Source organism: Ursus americanus, chromosome 35 (assembly GCF_024610735.1).
Source record: "Ursus americanus isolate L20-20 chromosome 35, mUrsAme1.1.p, whole genome shotgun sequence".
NCBI classification, from domain to species: domain Eukaryota; kingdom Metazoa; phylum Chordata; class Mammalia; order Carnivora; family Ursidae; genus Ursus; species Ursus americanus.
The window spans coordinates 27,727,115-27,749,252 of record NC_142161.1 but is presented as its reverse complement, the minus strand read 5'-3'; the positions used below and the strand labels follow the sequence as shown (position 1 = coordinate 27,749,252).

The 22,138-nt window shown below is 41.9% G+C and overlaps 1 long non-coding RNA gene, 1 other non-coding gene and 1 pseudogene across 2 annotated transcripts in view; all 3 read left to right on the top strand.

Moving 5' to 3' along the window:
* The window catches only part of LOC148107149 (uncharacterized), a 66,431-nt gene extending 49,580 nt beyond the window's left edge, over positions 1-16,851 (top strand). The window contains exons 5-6 of the long non-coding RNA XR_015723060.1: positions 13,604-13,778; positions 16,250-16,851. This is a non-coding gene — a long non-coding RNA (uncharacterized LOC148107149). The remainder of the gene's footprint in view (positions 1-13,603; positions 13,779-16,249) is intronic.
* Positions 2,660-2,766, top strand: LOC123794285 (U6 spliceosomal RNA). Its single transcript, XR_006780170.1, has one exon. It is a non-coding gene; the product is annotated as a U6 spliceosomal RNA (small nuclear RNA).
* On the top strand, positions 5,951-9,913 carry LOC123794036 (cleavage and polyadenylation specificity factor subunit 7 pseudogene; annotated as a pseudogene).
* Positions 16,852-22,138: the final 5,287 nt, after the last annotated feature.

Here is a 22,138-nt window from a genome sequence, read left to right as displayed (position 1 = left end):
GAAACCATAAAACTCCCGGATAAAACATAGGCAATAATCTCTTTGACATTGACCTTAACAACACTTATCTAGGTATGTCTCCTCAGGCAAAAGAAACAAAAGCAAAAATAAACTGTCAGGACTATAGCAGAATAAAAAGTGTTTGCATGGCAAAGGAAACCATCAACAAAACAAAAAGGCAACCTACTGAATGGGAGAACATATTTGCAAATGATATATCCGATAAGAGGTTAATGTCCAAAATACATAAAGAACTTCTACAACTCAACGCCAAAAAAACCCCCAAATAATTAGATTAAAAATGGGCAGAGGTCCTGAATAGACATTTCCCCAAAGAAGATATACAGAAGGTCAACAGACACATGAAAAGATGCTCAACATCACTAATCATCAAAGTAATGCAAATCAAAACCACAGTGAGATATCACCTTATACCAGTTAAAATGGCTATCATCAAAAATACAAGAAACTTCAAGTGTTGGTGAGGATTTGGAGAAAAAGGAGCCCTTGCGCACAATTGGTGGGAATGTAATTTGGTGCAGCCACTGTGGAAAATAGTATGGAGTTTCCCCAAAAAAATTAAAAATAGAAATCCCCTATGATCCAGTAATTCCACTATTAGGTATTTGTCAAAGAAAACAAAAACACTAATTCAAAAGGATATATGCACCCCTAAGTTTATTACAGCTTTATTTACAATAGCCAAGACATGAACGTAACCCAAGTATCGATCTCTAGAAGAATGATAAAGAAGATGTGGTATACATAGGTATGTATATATATGTATGTATACACATACGTACAATGGAATATTACTCAGCCATAAGAAAGAATGAGGTTTTTCCCTTTGTAATAACACGGATGGACCTAAGAGGGTATTACGCTCAGTAAAATAAGTCAGAGAAAGACAAAATACCATGTGATTTGACTTATATGTTAAATCTAAAAAAGAAAAAAATGAACAAACAAAACAAGCAGAAACAGACCCATAAACAAAGAGAACAAACTGGGGGTTGCCAGAGAGGAGGGGGGTGGGAGATGGGCAAAATTGGTGAGCTGGAGGTACAGAGTGCGTAAATCACAGGGATGAAAAGTACACGGGAGGGAATGTAGTCAGTGGTATTGTAATAGCATTATACGGTGACAGATGGTAGCTACGCTTGTGGTGAACACAGCATCAAGTATAGAGTTGTAGAATCACTGTGCTGTACACCTGAAACTAATGTAACATTGGCTAGCAACCACACTTAAGTTAAAAAAAAAAAAAAGAAGTAGTCACTGAACTACCATGAGCAGGGCATACAGGGTTTATTCTGCCCCAGTAACACAAAGGCACACTGAAAAAGAAGATTCCAGAGGCAAAAATTTAAGTCCCTCCTCAGTTATTGCAAGGTAATTTTAAAAATTAATAAACACTTATATTATCCAAGCTTACTGGCTATTTTGACCATTTTACAATTCAATAGTGTTTCTCAAAGTGTAAAATAACTGACAGGAGTTTTACTCATGAATATTAGCTATAGTGAGTTCTCAGCAGTCTTGCCACCTTAAAAGCCATTTGGGTATGCTGGTACATGTTATCACAGCAGTTCAACATCCAGTCAATTAAAACTGAAGAAACCCAGTTAGCCAGTAGGCAGTTTGGACCGTGTAACAATAAACAACTGGTTTTGTTGATTGCTTCAGCTGAATTGATTACATGCCTCAGAGAAATAGTAGAAACACTTCAATTTGTATGACAGCTTTACATTTCTGCTTTCCAGTAATTATAATCTCTGTTGAGCCAATACTTCCAAAGGAAATACTGCAAAATGTTCTGAATTGGTATCTCGTTTGCAATGTATTATTATCTTCATTATATTTACCTGAAATAGAGAATTAGAGAAAAAAAACCAAAGTACAGCAGAATTGATGAGCTGTGTATCCCCAGCCAAAGTTCATCCGGAGAAGTTAAATATGCACACGGTAACTATTTTCTGCATATGTGAGGCGATTAGAAGGTGACATGCATTATCACCACCAATTCAGATGTGCTTCACTCTAAGTCACTTGAGGCATTGCCTCATAGCATACCTGCAGATACTGATGAGCTTCTAGAAAATGTCAAGGTCAGGCATTCTGTGTTTCAAAGACTTAGGGAGCCATCCAGCTAGCCATCTTCTTGTAATATGTGTCCTCATGACTGTGGTGGCCCTGAACTTGTGCTGGCCAGATACCCAGCTGTGATGAGCATAATTGACTCTGGCCCTAATAGCCACCCCTCTGAATGTACCAGTGATCGGGGTCCAAGGTCACAATTCCCACAGGCTGCCCCCAGGCAGTGACTGAGCACGATGAGGTACAAACGTGTCCCTATTCAGGTGAAACTCAAGACTCCTTCAGTGGGTAGTTTGGCTCGAGGACTGCCCCTCGGCCTGGCTGAACCTCTCTTGGAACCGCACTGTTCTGAGGCTCTTACTGCCCAACCTCGCCTTCCTCTCTGCTTCCACAGGAGTTGGACCTTTGTTTCCATCTGAAGACTCCTCTTGCCTGGTCCTCTCTCCCCTCCTCATCCTTGACAGCCATTACCTTCTCTTGCACATCTAACCCCATCTTGGAACCTGAGCTCACAATGATTTTCATACCATCACACAAGATAAAATCAAGATGTTTATGAATGGTGCTCGCTTCAGCAGCACATATACTAAAATTGGAACGATACAGAGAAGATTAGCATGGCCCCTACACAAGGATGACACGCAAATTCATGAAGCGTTCCATATTTTTCTACCCCAAAGATACAGACGTAGTGAAGATAAGGACCATATGCACCCCAATGTTCATAGCAGCATTGTCCACAATAGCTAAATCGTGGAAGGAGCCGAGATGCCCTCCGACAGATGACTGGATTAAGAAGATGTGGTCCATATATACAATGGAATATTACTCAGCTATCAAAAAGAACGATTTCTCAACATTTGCTCCAACATGGACAGGACTGGAGGAGATAATGCTAATTGAAATAAGTCAAGCAGAGAACGACAATTATCATATGGTTTCTCTCATCTATGGAACATAAGAAATAGCAGGGAGATCGGTAGGGGAAGAAAGGAAAGAACAAAGAGGGGGTAAACAGAAGGGGGAATGAAGCATGAGAGACTATGGACTCTGAGAAACAAACAGGGCTTCAGAGGGGAGGGGGGTGGGGGAATGGGATAGGCTGGTGATGGGTAGTAAGGAGGGTACGTATTGCATGGTGCACTGGGTGTTATATGCAAGTAATGAATCATGGAACTTTACATCAAAAACTAGGGATATACTGTATGGTGACTAACATAATATAATAAAAAATATTATTTAAAAAAGATGTTTATGGGGGCGCCTGGGTGGCACAGCGGTTAGGCGTCTGCCTTCGGCTCAGGGCGTGATCCCGGCGTTATGGGATCGAGCCCCACATCAGGCTTCTCCACTGGGAGCCTGCTTCTTCCTCTCCCACTCCCCCTGCTTGTGTTCCCTCTCTCGCTGGCTGTCTCTATCTCTGTCGAATAAATAAATAAAATCTTAAAAAAAAAAAAAAGATGTTATTTTTGACATCAAGGAATTTCTAGTGGAAAAGCACAACAGTGAGGGCAAGGAACATCTAAACAATCAGTCTGAAACTCACTGCCCGCCTGGAGTTAAGGGCCTCTCCTGGGGCATCAGGAAAGGAGGGCTCTAAGGAATTCTGAGTTTGGAGACGCTGGAGCCAGTGCGATACTGTACGCCTAAGAGAAGATAATGTGGACAAGTGAGATTCTGGAAGCTTTCAAATGAAATGGAAAGGCTTGGGTCTACCAGAGAGAGAATATTTCAAGATCTGAGATGTAAATCAGGAACGATTTGTTTCCTGATAAAGATGGAAACAGACGTCTGAAAGCAAGTACAGGTACAAACTCTAACAGATGATAATAATTCAGGCCAAGTGCGTCTTAGCAAATGGCAGTGCAAATAAGTGATGGGAGTTAGCGTGGAAAACTAAGGCTCAGTGCGCGGACACACTGAAGTGCTTACATGAGAAAATGCAATTGCTTTCAATTGCACTAAACCTAATTAGGTACCCTTATTGCTTTTAATAACGGCTGGTCTGTATGAAATTTAGTGGTTCCGGCTCTTTGCTCACTCATATTGTGAGCTTTATCTGGCTTTGTTACCGGATCCCCAAGCCCAGGTTCTTGAGTCTCAGTGTCACAGGAATGAACACTGAACGTGAGATGAAGAACACAGGTGGGGTTTATGAGAGATAGCTTACATACAAGAGAGCCAATGAGAAAGAGGAATGTCACTCCCTGAAGGGGTAGCTTGCAAGGCTTGTAAAGGCGCTTTTCCAAATGGTGAAGGGTTCTGAGTAGGGAAGTGTCCTTCAGTCCCACGGTCATTATCTTGTGGCTGTTACTTTTTAGTGGACACAAGACGGTCACAGGATGCCTTTCTTTGTGGTTGATGTTCTTTAGGGCTCCTGGAAAATAGAAATACTTGTGCAAGCAGGCTTTGAATTGTTACTTCTTATTTTGCCCAGACAACCATTACTCCCTGGTGGCTGTTATCTGTCATTTGTTCTTTTCCCAGAAGGAGGTATTTGTCTCTAAGCCTGTGGAAATTTCAACCCTTGCCTCAGACCAGCAACTTTACAGGAGTTACGTCCCTCTTGCTTTCCCTATATTGTCTCAGCTTTGCTATCAAGAACTTTCTGTGGGGCTTGGGGAATATCTGTAGGAAAAATATTGCCTCCCCCCTAAATGGACTTGAGGTAGAGAGAGTGAAATGAAGTACAATTTTGAGAATGCCAATATTACCAAGAATCAGCTAATGCAAAGCTAGGATATGTTTTCCAAATGAGGATATTTTAATAGGCTAACTGGTGCCCAGCGTACTATGCTACCCAGACATGAATTTTAGGAACTTGAAATTCTAGCACAGAAGAGCCTTAGTTTGAGCTCCCCTAAAAGCAAAGTGTGAGACAAGAACTGGGGTGTGGTAGTTGAACTGGGAGGTGATTCCAGGGAGCAGGAGTGCGGCTGCCGAGATAGGGAGACAGAACAGGAGAAAGAATAACACATGGTGACTTTCTGAGGAAAAAAGAGGCCAAAACAGGGAGGCTTTTTACTGCTGTGGACATTGGTGACTCAGTCCCATTACAGACCCTCAAAGGAACTGTAGAGAATGTGTCTCAGAATTATCCCACTGAAGGACAGGGAGGCTGGGGGAGTCACTCCCTAACTTCTTCCTCATTCATTGAAGTTTGTCCCCTAAGGCATTAATTTCCCCCACACTTCTGGGTCGCATCTATGTGGACCAAAAAGACTTTGGAGGAAGTCCTAAAGCAAAAGTAGAGCAATCCCCTGGCCCATGCCTGAGGTGAGACGTTGGCCATTTACAGGGACTGTCCACTGACTAGCTACTGTGTCCCGTCCTGAGGTCTGAGGGTTGGAGGGCTGTGGATTGAGGCCTGTGGAGCACAGCCACCATTGACTTCATGAAGCCACTGCCACTCTCATTAGTGTGTTCCTTCTTGTCTTAGCAAAGGGTCCCTCTTCCTGGGCAACACAGCCATTGGTTAGGTTCTCTGGTGCCCTTTCATAAACCAATTCGAACATGCCCTTCTGACTCTTCTTTCCATACTTTGCCCAGGCAGTTGTGGCATTTCTGCCACATTTATTGTAAGCTATTGTCATGTCCAACCATCAAAGAACCAAGCTAGCAACCTATTAAGGGCCCTTACCAGGAAGTTAAATCCTGCGTCATGGGAAGGTGCTTCCAGGTCAATAAATGTTTCCCTACAGAACTTGACGATCCACTCCCTCTATCCAGCACCCTCAAGATCTACTCTCACACACATTTCTAGGTTCCTGCCAGGTCATATTAGTAAGATCTGCAGTTCTTCCAGGAGTGCGCTGTCTGCTCCTGCAGCAGGGACTGCTTGGGCTATGCCAAGATGGCAATGGTAGAAGGTATGGGTAGACCTGGAAAAGGATGAGCATCATCTTACTTCTGCCTCAGGTGAAGGCTTTGTGTCATCTGTTGGCCAAGTGAGGGGGGCTGCTCTTCTCTAGCAAGATGGAGGGGACTGTTTCTTCCCACTCCGAAGAATCTAGGGCTTCAGAATTCTCAGGTACATCCATGAACTATGCCATCCCATGTCTCAGGATCCTACTCCTTTCTTATAAGGGCTCTGATCTTACCAAAAGGAAACCTGTCAATGACAAGCATTCTCCTAACTAGCACATCTGTCACCCACCAGTTGAAGATAAGCAGCTCTGTATTGCTGCCGTGAACACTTTCTGGGCTTCACAGCATGCCCTGAATTGATAGTTAGACCATTCTCTTTCTTCCAGGTTTGTAGAGAAGATAATAAAAGTCAGCCGACTTCATAATCCTCATACTTACCCTCATAAGGACTAGAGCTACCACTGTGGAAGTCAGTGCTTTCCCCTTCTACCTAAACCTCATGCCAGTCCTCCATTAGTGAGATTCTTAGCAGTTATGAGGATGAGCTCACCAGAGTTTCTCTCATGCCACATACCACCGGCACTAGGGTCCTTGCTTTCATCTCACCAGTTTCAGTGTCCCATCCTGAGGGGCTGCTTTTTCTAGCACTTCCATTTCCAATGGTCTTGCCTTAGGTCCCCCTAAACCCACATACCAGTTGAGCAAAGTCCCACAGCTTCTGAGAAAGCACTAAAAAAGCAGAGAGACACCATGCAAACACTTGAGATAGGATGTTGTCTATGTGCATGGAATTTTTCATATGACTACTGAAATCAGGCAGGCCCAGAGTGTGGCTTAGGGCGGTCCAGCTGTCTGTGTACGACAAGATGTTAGTGAACTAGAGGGAACTCAGGAAAACTGACAGACATTTTAGAGCCTTGGATAATCAACCCATTCCCCAAAACTATCATATCAAGAATAGATATAAAATTCATTAAAATAACTTCTCTAGTCAAAACCTGAGGTATGCCCATAATTTAAAGCTAAGACCCATGAAGAAAAGTGTTTTACTTTCCCAGGGACCAAACAGACAAACAAACAAAACCCTCAAAAAACGCCTGAAAGACATAGCTCAGACATTTTAGAATAAACCAGAAAGAGGGGACAGTGATCATTCCATCTGAATGGGATGAAAAAGAACAGGAAGTGACTGGAAGATTCCAGGCAATGCTTTCCTGCTGAGGTACACTAATAAAGTCGGGAGGCTAGGAGTCTATGTATTAAGATTATTTTGAATATAGTTTTACCCAGAAGGCCCTGCCACTGTAGCAGAAGCACCTTCCGTGGTGCCGTGCCTGGGAAGTCCTGCACAGAGGGGCAAAGCATCCCTAGCATCTAAAGTCTGTAAATCTAGAGTCTTATTCAAGGTAGGGAAGGCCTTGTTCTCTCACCCCCAGCAAACCCCAGGAGGGAGCAGCAGAAAGTTGTGCAGGAAAAGCAGCAACACCATCTGTCCAAGGAGCTGTCTACCTGGGACTCAGTGTAGGGATGTTTGCTTTACACATAACTGGAAAAGAAATAGCTTCCAGCTGGCTTCAGCTCTATGTTAGGATAGGATACGTGTTAGAATTGGCTAATTGCTGTGACAAACCACCCCAAATCTCAATGGCTTACAACCACACAAAAGGTTTAATTCTTGCTCATCTCATACCGCCGTCAAGTTGGCAGGGACTCAGGGACCCCGGCTTCTTTCATATTGTGGCTGCTCTGTCCCCTGAGCCTTGGAGTCCTCCACTAGATCCTCTGCCTCTATCCCACCCAAGTGCAGAGGGAGAGAGAATGATGAAGGAAGGTGGAGGACCACTCGGCAGGTGGAGACCTGGTGGCCTACATGACTTCTATCTGCATTGCTTTACCGAGAACTAATCACATGGTCCCACCTAGACGTGGGTCTGGGAAAAGTGGTCTTCCTGTGAGCCCAGGAGGGAAATGATAGAGTCCAGCATATACAGAGAAATGTCTCTGCCACAAACTGTATTCTATACATAATTGCACTAAATGATATCCCCCAGAGAAAATATCATCACTGACATAATCCTAAAAACTCAATTCTTTACACATTTCTAGTTTTGGTTAAGAAATCACTCAGATTGATGCTCTTATCATTTCTCCCTGATGGCTGAATAGAACTTATGTTCTGGGCTCTCCTCCCTAAGCTCTGTCAAGGTTCTGCCCATCCTGGGCATCCCATTTAAAATTGCAACCCACCCATCTCATCTTATCACTCTAACTCTGCCCTATTTTTCCCCAAGGCATGTATCATAATCTCATAATACATTATTTATTATATTTCTTTTTTATGGAATGCCTTTCCTCCTTGAAATTTTTTTTTTTTAAAGATTTTATTTATTTATTTGACAGAGATAGACAGCCAGCGAGAGAGGGAACACAAGCAGGGGGAGTGGGAGAGGAAGAAGCAGGCTCATAGCGGAGGAGCCTGATGTGGGGCTCGATCCCGGAACACCAGGATCACGCCCTGAGCCGAAGGCAGACGCTTTAACCGCTGTGCCACCCAGGCGCCCCTCCTCCTTGAAATTTAACCTCTAATAGGGCAGGTGCTTTTGTCTAATTTGATAACTGAGGTATCCTGATGCCTACAACTGTTCCTGGGACATAGTAGGCATAATGAATGAACAAATGAATAATGAACAAATGAACAGGGAGATACAGGCATTCATCAAGAAGGAACCCAGAAACAGATCTGTACACGCATGTTCATGGTAGCATTATTCACCATACCCAAAAGATGGAAAACACCTCAAATGTCCATGGAGGGATGAATGGGTAAACAAAATGTGGTATACACATACAATGGAATATTATTCAACCTTAAGACGGAAGGAAAGACTCCAGAAATCCCACTTCTGGGTACATATCCAAAAGAACTGAAAGCAGGGTCTTGAAGAAGTATCTGCACATCCATGTTCATAGCAGTACCATTCACAATAGCCCAGAGGTGAAAGCAATCCACATGTCCATTGACTAATAAATGAGTAAAAACATGTATATACATACAATGGGGTATTATTCAGCCTTAAAAAAAAGAAGGAAATCCTTTTTCGTGCTACCACGTGCATGAACCTTGGGAACATTATGCTAAGTGAAATAAGCCACTCTTTGGGCTCTCAATCTTCCTTCTGGAGCCATTTCAGGAGTGAACTTGATTGATATATATGCGGACAAAGAGTTCAATCAGAACCCAGAGTTCAGCAATACAGATCAGATTGACCTGTATGATGCCGTGTCGATGGCCACCTCACTGCCCTCAGATGACAGGAGCAGCAACACAGAGTCACCTCCTCCTGTTTGCCAGGAGCCATCTCCAAGCCCAGCAACAAGACCCCTGCAATTCTGGGTACCTACAGTGGCCTATGAAATAGGGGAACTATGCAGGCAACTTCTCCTGGTGGACCACAGACCAGTAGCAGCCCCGGGTTATTCACTTGGTAGGAATCTATGATGTGGTAGAGTTGAAATTTGCAGAGAATGGAGCAAATGGCCAATCCAAAGGGTATGCTGAGGTGGTAAATCTTCTGAAAACTCTGTTCACAAATTGTTGGAGTTCCTCCCAAGGAAAGTTCTTAGTAGAAAAAAAGTGGATGTGAGGCCAGCCACCTGGTAGAACCTGTCACAGTTTGAGGCATAGTCTCAGGAGGAGGGCTCTCTCCATGGAACCACTCCTGAGATTCTAGCGATTCAGCTGATGGGTGGATCACCCTCAGAATCTTGTACCCTCATCTACCTGGAACATAGGCCCCAAATGTGCTGCCCCACCTCAGTTGCCCTCCTTTGCCCTTCACCTGTTGGATCTGCCCCACCCCCAATTCCATCCCCACTTCCTCCCTCCTCAAGCTTTGGAGTCCCTCCTTTTCCTCCTGGCATCCACTATAAGCATCTCATGTCTTTTTAAAATGCAGAGACAACCAAGTAAGGTGATAGTTTAAGGGAAAAAAATATATAGAATGTGAGAAAAAACATTTACCTGGGGAATTCTTTTCTCCCCATTTTTTGTTTTGTTTTTACTCAATGATACAATTTTTAGTTTTAATTCCTGACAGCAAACAAGAAAAAAAAGGCCTTGTTCCCCATGTTGTCAGTGATTTATTTGTCTTTCTGATAAGTTGAAAACTGTGTAATAAATTTGATGATGCTATCGATCTTTTATACTGCTTTGCATTTTTTTCCTTTTGCAAAAAAAATTTTTTAAATAATAAAATAGGGTTGTGAGCTGTTAAAAACTAAAAACAAAACACAAATATTCTATGATTCCACTTACTGAAGTATCTAAAGTAGTCAAGTTCATAGAAACAGAAGTGGAATGGTGGTTACCAGGGACTGGGGGCGAAGAAAATGAGGAGTTAGTGTTTTAATGGGTATAGAGTTTGAGTTTAAGAAGATGAAAATGCTCTTCACTGGCTTGACTCCCACTAAGAATGGACATGATTCAGGAGTGTGCAAGTTTGGTTCATTTCAATATGATACCGGTCACTATGCCCAATATTGGTATATGATGTATGACCTAACATTATGCATTTCTGTCTCTGTCTAAAATAAATAAATAAAATCTTTAAACATAAATAAATAAATAAAGCTTATAAATATATCAATAAATCAAGGATCTGTCTTTCCTGTATGAACTATACAACTGGGTTGCCAAATAATACATTAGGGAAGTATCTCTTTATAAGTAATATTTAACAAATGAAATAGAAATTATTAAAATTAGAATATGTTCATTTTATAAATGAGATTAACTACTAGATAAAGGCAGTAATCGTCAGGGACTGTTAACATCCCTCTGAGGGATACAACTGGATATGCCTCCTATAGAACTGCCCAGCACCCCCTGTGCTCTTGCCTAAAGGATCAAACGTGAGACTGATCCAGTCCCTGGACCCAGCTGTCAATTTGCAGGAAATAGGACAGAGGAACATGTGGAATTATACCGTGAGTTTATAATCAGCAAAATTCAGGCTGTGGGAAACTCTGCCAGTGAAAGGACCCAAATAAAAGGTAAGAAAAAGACAGAGATGATTAGGTTAAAACTTAAAAGACATCTTTTTTCTTTTTTTTAATGGGCAAAGCTAAATTATAACATCCAGAAACATTTTATCACTCCTGGGGGATGAAACTATTTGCAAAGAAGCAATTTCTATAAAAGTAATTGGGGAAAACAGTGTTCATCATTGGGATGAGTCTCATGGAAAGGGGTCCTGAAGTGGAAGGCAAAGTTTTATACTTTCACCTGGGTTATAGTTACAAAGGTGTTCACGTTTATAAAAATTCATTGCCATGTATTCGCTTTGTGTAGTTTTCTGTATCTTCATTTTACACTCCAAAAACATCACAAGTTCTAAAAAAGAGAAAGATGCTTAGGAGACACAATAACAAATATAATATGTAGACCTTATTTGGATCCTGATTTAAACAAGCCAGTTATAAAATATTTATGAGATAATCAGGAAAATTAGAACAGTGACTGGATCTTTGATGACATTTGGGATTATTGTTTAATTATAGATGTGATAATTCTGTGTGTTTTAGAAAAAGAGTCATTATTTAAAGATACACATTGAAATATTTTGGATAATGTTTGAGATTTACTTTAATCCATTGAGAGTGGAAATGGCAGTAGGGGTATAAATGAAACAAATTGGCCAATGTTGCTAATTGGTGAGACTGGTTTCAGAGTACATGTGGGCTCATTATATTATTCCCGCAACTTTTTAAATTAATTAATTATTTAAAATATTTTATCTTATTTATTTGAGAGAGAACAAGCACAAGCAAGGAGAGGGGCAGAAGGAGAAGCAGACTTCCCACTGAGCAGGGAGCCCAATGTGGGGCTCGATCCCAGGACCTTGAGATCATGACCTGAGCCAAAGGCAGACGCTTCACTGATTGAGCCACCCAGGCGCCCCCATTGCCTCAATTTTCATGCATATTTGAAATTTTCCATAACAAAAAATTTCTTTTATTGTTGTGATTTGGATGAGTAGTTCGTAAGCAAAGGAAACACGGACCCATAAGATCTGTATGTCGATTGCACGAGCAGCTTTCTCTCTTTTCAATGACTGTTGTGAAAATTCTCTCTACAGGGGATGATTATGTAAGTAAGACCAAAACTTCAGAGCCAGGTGAATAGCAAATATCCCAATACTTCTTTCAGACCGAACTGGCAAAATCAAACATGTTTTAACTTCTCTCTGGAGGTCTGGAGACCATGAGGCACAAGCTAAATTGTAGTGAATGTACTGTCTGGGAGCTGACGCCCAGAGTGGTGCACCTGATAGGACAGAACCTTCCATATTCTGCAGAGTTTCAGGCCCAGACCCAAAATCTGTCTTTGAAACACCTCCCACACTTGTTGAACAGCTGCTCAATCTGAAGTTAGCACCCAAAGGAAAACATAATAATATGGGTTGTTTTTTAAGGCCTTGCTGTCTCAATTTTATCATGCTGGCATCAGCACCATATGCCTACTGCTGTGGCAAATTGAGAAGAAAATGTTTCTATGACCATGCTGCTGATTTTAAAAATAACATATCTAATGAGCCAGCTGTGATTAGACCAAAAAAATTAATAATCATTTCTGCAGTTTATTTCATCCTAAACAGTTCTCAAATATTATTCTCTCTTTACAAAACTCTTATACAGATATCCTACAGATGGTCCATTTGATGGGTTCTATTTTAAACAAACCAACAGAGAGATCATTGTTTTTATCAAGCGGTAGGAAAAATAGTTTATTACAGGTCAAATGGGCAGAACTAAAAAGGAAGTATGACTTTGACAAAATGACGTGTGTTTTATAGGGCAGTGTTGTCAGTTAATCGAGATACAATGCGCTGTCGCCTTGGAAGTTGTAAATACAGGAAATAAAGATTGACTTGAGCGCTAAACCATGCAATCAATATATAGTGATCAGAGCTGACAGTGCAAATCTGCTTAGAGACCAAGCAGCTGTCAGGTCAGCAAGACTGGGCTATGAAAAATGAATATATTATGATACCTAAAGAATGTGTTCATCCAAAGGTGTGTGGGAGGGGGTCACAGAAATGTAGAAAAGCAAGTGTCACTAAGTTAAGTGTTGGCTGTGCGTGTCTAAACAGCATTCAGAGGACAGAGAACCTTATTAACCAGTGGTTCTCTGGGTTACTGGAGTCTTCCTGTGAGCCAGAAGCATCAGGCTATGGAAACTCAAGGCTGAGGTCACACACACCTAGCCTGGCTCACAGATAGATTTCTCTGGATCCTGTAGGTTTTCTTTTTAATATTCAAACTAACTAGAAACATTTTTTTTTAAGATTTTGTGTAAGAATCTCCATTTATGGCTGTTCTTGAAAAAGCCCATATTCTCATGCGGCAAAAATCAGCTAGAACTGAATAAAAGCTGTCACCTTCGCTCCCCAATCAGTCACCTTCACTCAGCTCTCTTACCTGCCTAGACCCCAAAGGCATCTGTGTTGGCCGCACACCCTGCCCCCTCCCCCCCACTGTGGAATACCTTCAGCTAATCCATTGGTCTCACTTCCTGCGTGCTAACTCCATGCTCAATCTTCTGGTGCCAGCCTGACTTCTCCTCTTGGTCTTTTTACAGGGATGAGCCTGTCGTGTTGATGTCATCTTCAAGGCTAAGGATTGAAACACCATTGCTGCTAAATTCACAGTGGCGAGCACCCTGGTTCAGTGACATGGGATTGAACTACCCAATGTCACCATATGGAATCCTCTGCAAAGAGGACATTGTTCAATTTTCATCTTATATTTAGAAGGTACTTTTTGGTCTAATTTTGTTTTATAAATCACATATGCTCACATTATACTTTTGTATATAGCCGTGTGTGCGTGTGTGTGTGTGCGTGTGTGTGAAATCTGAAAATAGGACTTAGGTTAGTGGAAGAGCAACCAAAATAAAAGTTTGGGTTCAAAAATAAAATGATATTTGCCTTCCCAGCACTTCCTGTAGCGTGCTGGCTGTACACTTATGGTTGCTTTATCCTTTCTACTAATATCACGTTTCATGGTTCTTTATTTGTTGTGAAAGAATTCTTGCGTTATCTGACTCTCAAGCCTTACCTTCTCTACTTAGTTAATGTCATTGCCTCTGCAGTCACCCACTAGCCTCCTTTATTTTATAATTTAGAAAATGTCCACCTACATATTGTACCTCAATTGTGTCATCTGCCAAAAAGCAAGATGATTGGGAAAGAAAATCTTAAAAACACTTCCTACACGTTCACACATTGCAGAGGCTTTACATCACAGGCATTTGGGAGCCCCACTGTGTCTGGGAGAACTTTAGAATGATTCATGCAGGAAACAACTTGGGGGAAGATGAACTCCAAAAGATTCTCTTTAGCATGCGTGTGGCAATGCTGCCTCGTGGAACAGCTCTGAAATGCTTTAAGATCTTCCAACTCTTTCCGCATTTCAGTCAGAAACATAGAATGCTCATTCATTCATTCATTCAAAAAGTGGGTGTCAAGCATCTACCATGTGCCAGTGACCAAAGACACCCCTAAAGCCAAGAGAAAGCAGTTCTCCTAAACGGAGTCTCAATGATCATAATGATGATGACAATAATAAAACAGACAGGACATTTTTTGCCTTTGCAGCCAGTCCCATGAGGGGCTTTCCATTGTGTTGTTTTCTGCATTACAGGATAGGACTATTTGGCAGCTTGTAAGAATTTCCAGGAAGTGTCACATAGATCTATACTTATGATTTGTGTGTTTTCCTCCTGTAGGGAGGTGTCTTTGGACACCAAATTAGAGTTTCCTACAAAATGCAGGCGGAAAGCTGGCAACTACTTAGGGAATATTTCTCAGTATTGCTTCCAAGTAATTTTAAAAGCATACCAGAATGTCAGAAACTCAGTTTCTATCTCATCTTACAGTGAACAATGAATATGTGGTGTACTGAGAAATAATAAATAAGTAGATCTCTTAAAGTTATGTTTTTGAAATCACACATGCATTTGACTGATAAATCAGTCACACATAAAAGTATTTTGAGAAGCTTCTCAGTTTCATTTCTACAAAATGTAATACTTCCAAGGCTGACATTTCAATAACTAAAATATATCTTCAACGACAGAAAGAAGAGTTTGGATCAACTCTTTACCTGGGTTACAAACTAAATTTACTTTGAATTTTGCTTTCTAAGAATCAAAGAGAATGACAGCAGAAAATTGAAATGATGACATTTTTGAAGGGCCAAATACTGATGTTTTAATTACAGAGTTGGCAGTCTAGGCTCCAACAACTCAAATAAGACACTGGCATTGGCCTGGGAATGGGTTTTATTCCATAAAGATACTATGTGACCTCTAATGAGTACTTAGAATTTAGATAGAGATAGGAATATCAGAGATATAATTTTAATGTAAACATTATTGTAAATAGGATCTACTTCACTAAAAACCTGTTTCTTCTCCTGCAAACTCTGTTGGCAACAAGCCAAGGAACTTAAAAGCCTGACAGATAGTGTTGTGGAAGCTGTGTGTGTGTTGTGGTGATTGTGTGTTGTTGAAACTGTTAACTTTTAAATGACAGCTCTAGTATTTTATGCTAGTAACAAAATGATGACTCTGTGAGTTCCATGTGGGAACCCTGTAATTAATTTTAAAATTGCCCAGCAACCTACAGGTAGGCTTAGGCATATGACAGCCAATGAGGACATTTGATGGCCTCACAGGAGTGGGTTTGATATGGTATTTTTTAATAGAAGGGGAAAAATATTGAGCCAAATGCCAAGTACCTTGCATTCTCTAAGTAATCACAGAATGGCATTCCGGGAGATAACATACATATTTACCTGTCCTACCCAAAGTCACTACCAAGCTGTTCTAAACTTGAAGGACAGAAGGCAAACGACTCACCTGCCTGGTACTTATTTTGCAAAAAGCAAGGACTACAGTGCGTCTATTCCACTCCAGAACCTCAGGCTTCAGAGTAGCTACTTAGGGTCTGTGTAACCTTGGCCAGTTTCCACAACCTGAGTGTATAATTTTTATCTATAAAATTAACAAAAGTACCCTATGAAAACAGAATAGAAATACCTATCCCACAACAACTAGTGTTGTTAGAAAGGTCCAGGGAGATAATGTGCTTTAGCAGTGTGCCCGAGGGATGGTAAGAGCTCAGGGAACAAGAGGACTTTGTACTACCCTCCCTGCACACTGTCTGCCACTGCATGAAGCAGACGAATTGAGCTGCTCCTGCTTTGCCTCTCTACCTCACAGATGTGGTCACCGCAGCGGAAATGCAGCAGTTCCTTCTGGGTTCTTCCTAGAGGACGGAAGTTGTTCATCAGCAACATAAAATGCATGAGTCCCCCTTCCTGACCCTGGTGAGATGCCAAGAAAGAAAGGTGGTTTTCTGGAGGAGGATTGCTTGGGCGGAAGTGTCTGTATCCACTTCTGTGACATAGAGTGCCAGCCTGTAATTGAGAATTGTATGTAATTGAGAATGAATGCCACCTGTGTATACACAGGAAACAGGTGAAATCATTTTTCTCATGAATGGGATTGAACTATTCTCCCCCACAAGGATTTCTCAAGTCCTTGCTTAAATATCACCTCCTCGACAAGGGCTCCTCTGACTATCATGTTGAAAATAGCAACCCACCTCCCCATATTGAATCTTCCTTAATGTTTTCTTCTTCCTTAACCCCATTAATTTAGTGGAATATGTTGTTTTCAGATTTATTATGTCTATTGATTATTGTCTATCTCTTCTAGCTAGAACGCAATCTTTTTGGGGACAGGAATGTGTGTTTGTTTTTTGCCTAAAGAGTTGATAATTTGTTGAATGAACAAATAAATACATAGATTTATTCACCTTTGCTTGTCTATGCACAGAGAAGTTCTAGAAACTTCCTGAAAAAATAATAACAGTTGTTCCTAGGAAAAGGAAAATGGGGAGAGGTGGTCTGGATGAACTGGGGGTGGGGTGGGAGGGAGATTTCAATTTTTGATTTTTGAACCATGGGAATTTTTGAGGTGTGTGTGTGTGTGTGTTCAGAAATCACTGTTTCTAAAGTCACCCGCCATCTCTCACAGGCCTGACTTCCACCTCTCCATTCTCTCAAAAGAGATCTCTCTTCCTTCTTCTTCCTGTGCCTCTTTAATTTCTCTGTAAAGCCTTGAAACAGTACATTTTTCCCACCACACGTACATATGCATCAGCACATACCCTTTCTGTGTAAACGAGTCTGTAAGAAAAGTGTAAAATCGAACTTCGGTTTCAAAGCAGAGCTATCCTACTCAAACACAGAATGTAACCAAGTGTTTAGTAAAGGCTTCTTGTTCAACAGCAACAACAAAAAGTTGACTCCAGGAAGAGTGATGGTGACCTTAGAGGGTTGGATAAACTGATGGTTCATGCTGGCAACTGCTTTGTCGGGCATTAGCCCTCTCTCCCAGGGTCACCTAGCAGAAGGTCCATTGGGTAGCAGGTGAAGTGACTCCTGTGCTGGAAAGACATGCTCAGGGGTTCTCCCTGCTGAGTGTTTCCCTGAGGCCAGATATTGGCTTCCAGGCTGCACCCTCCACCGTTTTAATGGAAGGACTTACTCGTGTTAGCCATCTGAGGGGAATGCCTCAGAGAGACTGAGAGAACACAAACAAGCAGATCTGCAATGTGGTGTGAAGAAAACAGAAGAGCACGTGAGTTGGGATGTGTTAAACATGAGGAATTCATTTACACAGGCACCAGCACAATCTAAAATCAAGACAAAGCCAGGAGCCTTGCCTTCAAATCGCCAGTGTGTGGAACACAAGTAAAAACTTAAGATATAGATGCTTTCTTCTTCCCCTCCAGCCACTTTTTCACCTCCCCACACATTTTCCAGCCAGCTGTAGGCAAGTGAATTATTATTTGGGCCAAATTCTTCTAGGAAGGAAGGAGTAAACTCAATCCATCTTCATTCCTCTCCTCTGACAAGGTAGGTAAGACAGTGATGATATCAGTCTTTAAACTCACTGGATTTTGTTCAGAGGGATTTAATGAATATTCGTTAATACACTGTGGTAAGCAATGAGAAATTATGAAGCATAGCAAAGTGATAAAGGCCATGAATTATAAATTCCTAAACCCTTATGCAGAAAACTCATTTCTTCTTAGTGCATTAAGATCTGACCATCCCCAGATGCAGTGCCTTTTGAGTACATCTATGAATTTTAATTCAGTAAATAATTAAAATCTGAAGAAAGAAGTCATTTTTAAAATATTATATATTTTTAGTCAAAGTACAGTTGACTAGTTGACATACAGTATTATGTTAGTTTCATGTATACCAGTGATTTGACGTTGATACCCATTACAAAATGCTCGTGAGGTATAGTTACCATCTATCACCATACAAAGTTATTACCACATTATTGACTCTATTCCCTATGCTGTACTTTCATCCCACGACTTATTTTTTTTATAACTGGAACTTTGTACCTCTTCATTTCTTCGCCTATTTCTCCCACCCCTAACCCCTCCCCTCTGGCAGCCACCAGTTTGTTTTCTGTGTTTATGAGTCTATTTCCATTTTGTTCGTTTGTTTTTTAGATTCCACATATAAGTGAAATCACATGGCATTCTGTCTGACTTACTTTACTTAGCATAATACCCTCTAGGTCTATCCAGAAAGGAGTTATTTTAAGTATAAAGATTTATTCCTAGTTTTTCACAAAATCCTTTCCCTTTATACAAAATATTAGTGAACAGTAGTCCTCCAGGATTGAAAATTGTGAAAGTCACATATCACAATGCCCTGTAAATGTCTTATATTAAAACGAAGCCTAAAAAGATTTTTTTTTAAAGATTTTATTTATTTGAGAGAGAGCGCACGTGCCCATGCACAAGCAAGGGGGCAGAGAGAAAGGGAGAAGCAGGCTCTCCGCTGAGCCAGGAGCCCAACACGGGACTCGATCTCAGGACCCTGGGATCATGACCTGAGCCAAAGGCAGACACTTAACTGACTGAGCCACCCAGGTGTTCCCTAAAAAGATTTTTTAATCGATTTGTTAAGATTATATATTCTATTTAATCCACTGACCTAGAAAGTCATGTTAATGTAATTGGAGGTTGAAAGCAACATTTTCAAAATTGTTGCTCGATATTTCTCAGTGTTGGTTGTTGCTTCTGTCCTAAAAGATTATAATGGCACCAGCCCTTGAGATCCAGCCCCCAAACAAGCCCGTCTGGCCTATGACACCAGAGCAGCAGGTAGTTGACCTTGTTGCTGCTTACCACCATGACTATAGTTCTCTCTCCACTGTAGGGGTCATACGATGAAAGAAGTAGACCCCATCCCACCTCCAGGTGACATAAGCACCCAGCCCAAAGGGAGCAGCTCAGACCCTCTGAGCGGCACCCACAGAGAGAGGACGTCAGACCCCAAATAACAACTTTGCTGTGAGCAGCAAAAAGAAGGCACAATTCCGCTTATAATATTCAGAGAGTGCAGTATAGTCTATGAAACTGGGCTTTCCAGAGCACTAAACAGAAGTCACGCTTCAGCGGTCAAGAGCTAGAGGAAGGGCCAAGGCAGAGGCAAAAGCTCTAGCAGTTGCCATGGCAGCGGCGACAGGACTGGAGGTTTCCAGATGCAGGTCTGTCTCGAAAGTGTGTGATGCAATCCCATGCTGTCTGTGTTTACCACCTCGGAATGAAGACAGAGACAAGTCTGTTTTCCATCTCCCTCAGTCATTTCGCAGTAAGATAACCTGGTGAAATTCTGGAGGGGCAAGTTTGATGAGCCGTCTGCCCTGGGTCTTCAAGTTAGTCTGCAGTAAAGAAGGGTCGGGCCCTTCCCGGCTTGAGCAGGAAATGTAGCAGAAACCAATCACTGGGGGCGCCTGGGTGGCACAGCGGTTAAGCGTCTGCCTTCGGCTCAGGGCGTGATCCCGGTGCTATGGGATCGAGCCCCACATCAGGCTCCTCCGCTGGGAGCCTGTTTCTTCCTCTCCCACTCCCCCTACTGTGTTCCCTCTCTCGCTGGCTGTCTCTCTGTTAAATAAATAAATAAAATCTTAAAAAAAAAAAAAAAAAAAGAAGCCAATCACTGAGGCAGGTTTAGCCTGGTCGGCTGAAATCTCCAGCTACACTATAACTTTTACCAGGCTCCACCTGCAGAATGATTGATCCAATAGTAAAACTGATTTGGTCACTGGGCGCCTGGCTGGCTCAGTCCGTAAAGCGTGACTCTCGATCGCACAGTCGTGAGTTCCAGCCCCACGTTGGGCGTGGAGCCTACGTCAAAACAAAGCAAAACGAAAATCTGATTTGGTCACCGTATACTATTATTTGGAAATATTAAGAACTATTCCAGGTAGTGCAGGGGCATTGAATCTGAATTCATTTCAGAAAAAGCAACAAGAGGATATTTCTTTTTCTCTTTATTCCTTTAAGTAATTTGCAGAGGAAAATAGGCTCTCATTGCAGATGTCAACTCTTTCCCTGGGACAAGAGGCCAGATGCTGAGATGTGGGTCCATTCTCTAGATAAATTTTACCCTTCCCACACCCCAGGGGAGATGAAGTTACTTTTTTTATTGTGGTGAAGTATACATAACTTAAAATTGACCGTTTTCGCCATTTTAAGGGTACAATTCAGTAGCAACCACTGTGCACACACACACAGTGTTGTGTGACCAACCATCGGCACTATCCATTTCCAGAACTTTTTCAACATCCAAAACAGAAACTCTGTACCCATTAAAAAATAACCTCCCAGGGGCATCTGTGTGGCTCAGTAGGTTTGGTGGCTGGCTCTCGATTTCGGCTCAGGTCATGATCTCAGGGCCATGAGGTCGAGCCTCGAGTCAGGCTCTGGACTCAGCGGAGAGTCTGCTCGAGGATTTTCTCTCTTCCTCTCCCCTTGCCCCTACTTCCTGCTTAGGTGCACACACACACGCGTGCTCTCTCTCTCTCTCTCTAAATAATTCCCCATTAGTCCCTCTCCTCAGCCCCTCGCAACCGCTATTCTACTTTCTGTCTCAATGAATTTGCTTATTCTAGGTACCTATGTAAGTGAGGTCATGCAATATTTGCCTTTCTATGGCTGGCTTTCAGTTAGTATAATGTTTTCAAGATTCTTCCGTGTTGTTGCATGTGTCAGAACCCTCCTTTTAAAGGCTGAATGATATTCCATTGTATGTATGGACGACATAAACACATTTTATGTGTATTTTCTTTATCTCTTCCTCTGTCAATGGACATTTGGTTTGTTTCTACCTTTTGGCTGTTGTGAATAATGCTGTTACATCGGTGCCAAGTATCTGTTTGAGTCCCTGCTTTCAGTTCTTTGGGGTGTATACCCAGAAGTGGAAAATGGTAATTATGTTTAACTTTGTTCCCCACAGTTTGCACATTGGGGCAATGCGCATTGGCACGACATTGGATGTACCATTTTACATTCCCTCCAAGTGTCTCCTTTGAATGATTTTGGGAAGATATAACCTCTGTGTTACTTTCTCAAATTTCAAAGTGCAGGGGGAAGGTTGCCAGTAGAGCCAACCCTGTGAGTCAACGGTCAGTACGTTTCCTTCATGTCATGCTGAAGCCCTGATAATTTAAAGCCAGAAAACCCTTGTTGCTTGCCTGCTATGAACCAGGCAATGTACCAAGCATTAGAGATACAAAGAGCTCATAGCTTAGTGAGGACGATAGACATGTATGTTCAAAAGTGTAGTGTGATGAATGCAGTAATAGAAAGATGTGCAAGGCAGTTAAAGGGCAGGAGAAAGTTTGCAGAAAGGATCATTGAACTGGGTTTTGAGGGATGAACAGGATTTTGCCAGGTGAGAGGAAAGAGACTAGCCCAAATAGGAAATAGTAAGTTCAAAGAAGATCCAAGAGAACATGAGAACATGGCATTCTCAGGGAATGAAGTGTAGTTCCTTCTGGCTGCAGGTTACTCCCTGGTTTCTGGCATGTTGGTGTCCCCGCAGAAACTCTGGATAGGAGAGGAAGACGTGTGTATGTGGAGGCATGTGCTCCCATATGGACTTGTGTCTGAGGGTAGGAAGCAGTGGGACTTCATCAGGGAGCATCTGGTCTTATGATCTGTGGTCAAACGTAGGAGCATAGAGATGCTGAGTTAGAAAGGTGACTGCTGGGTGCTTTCTGACTCCTTGA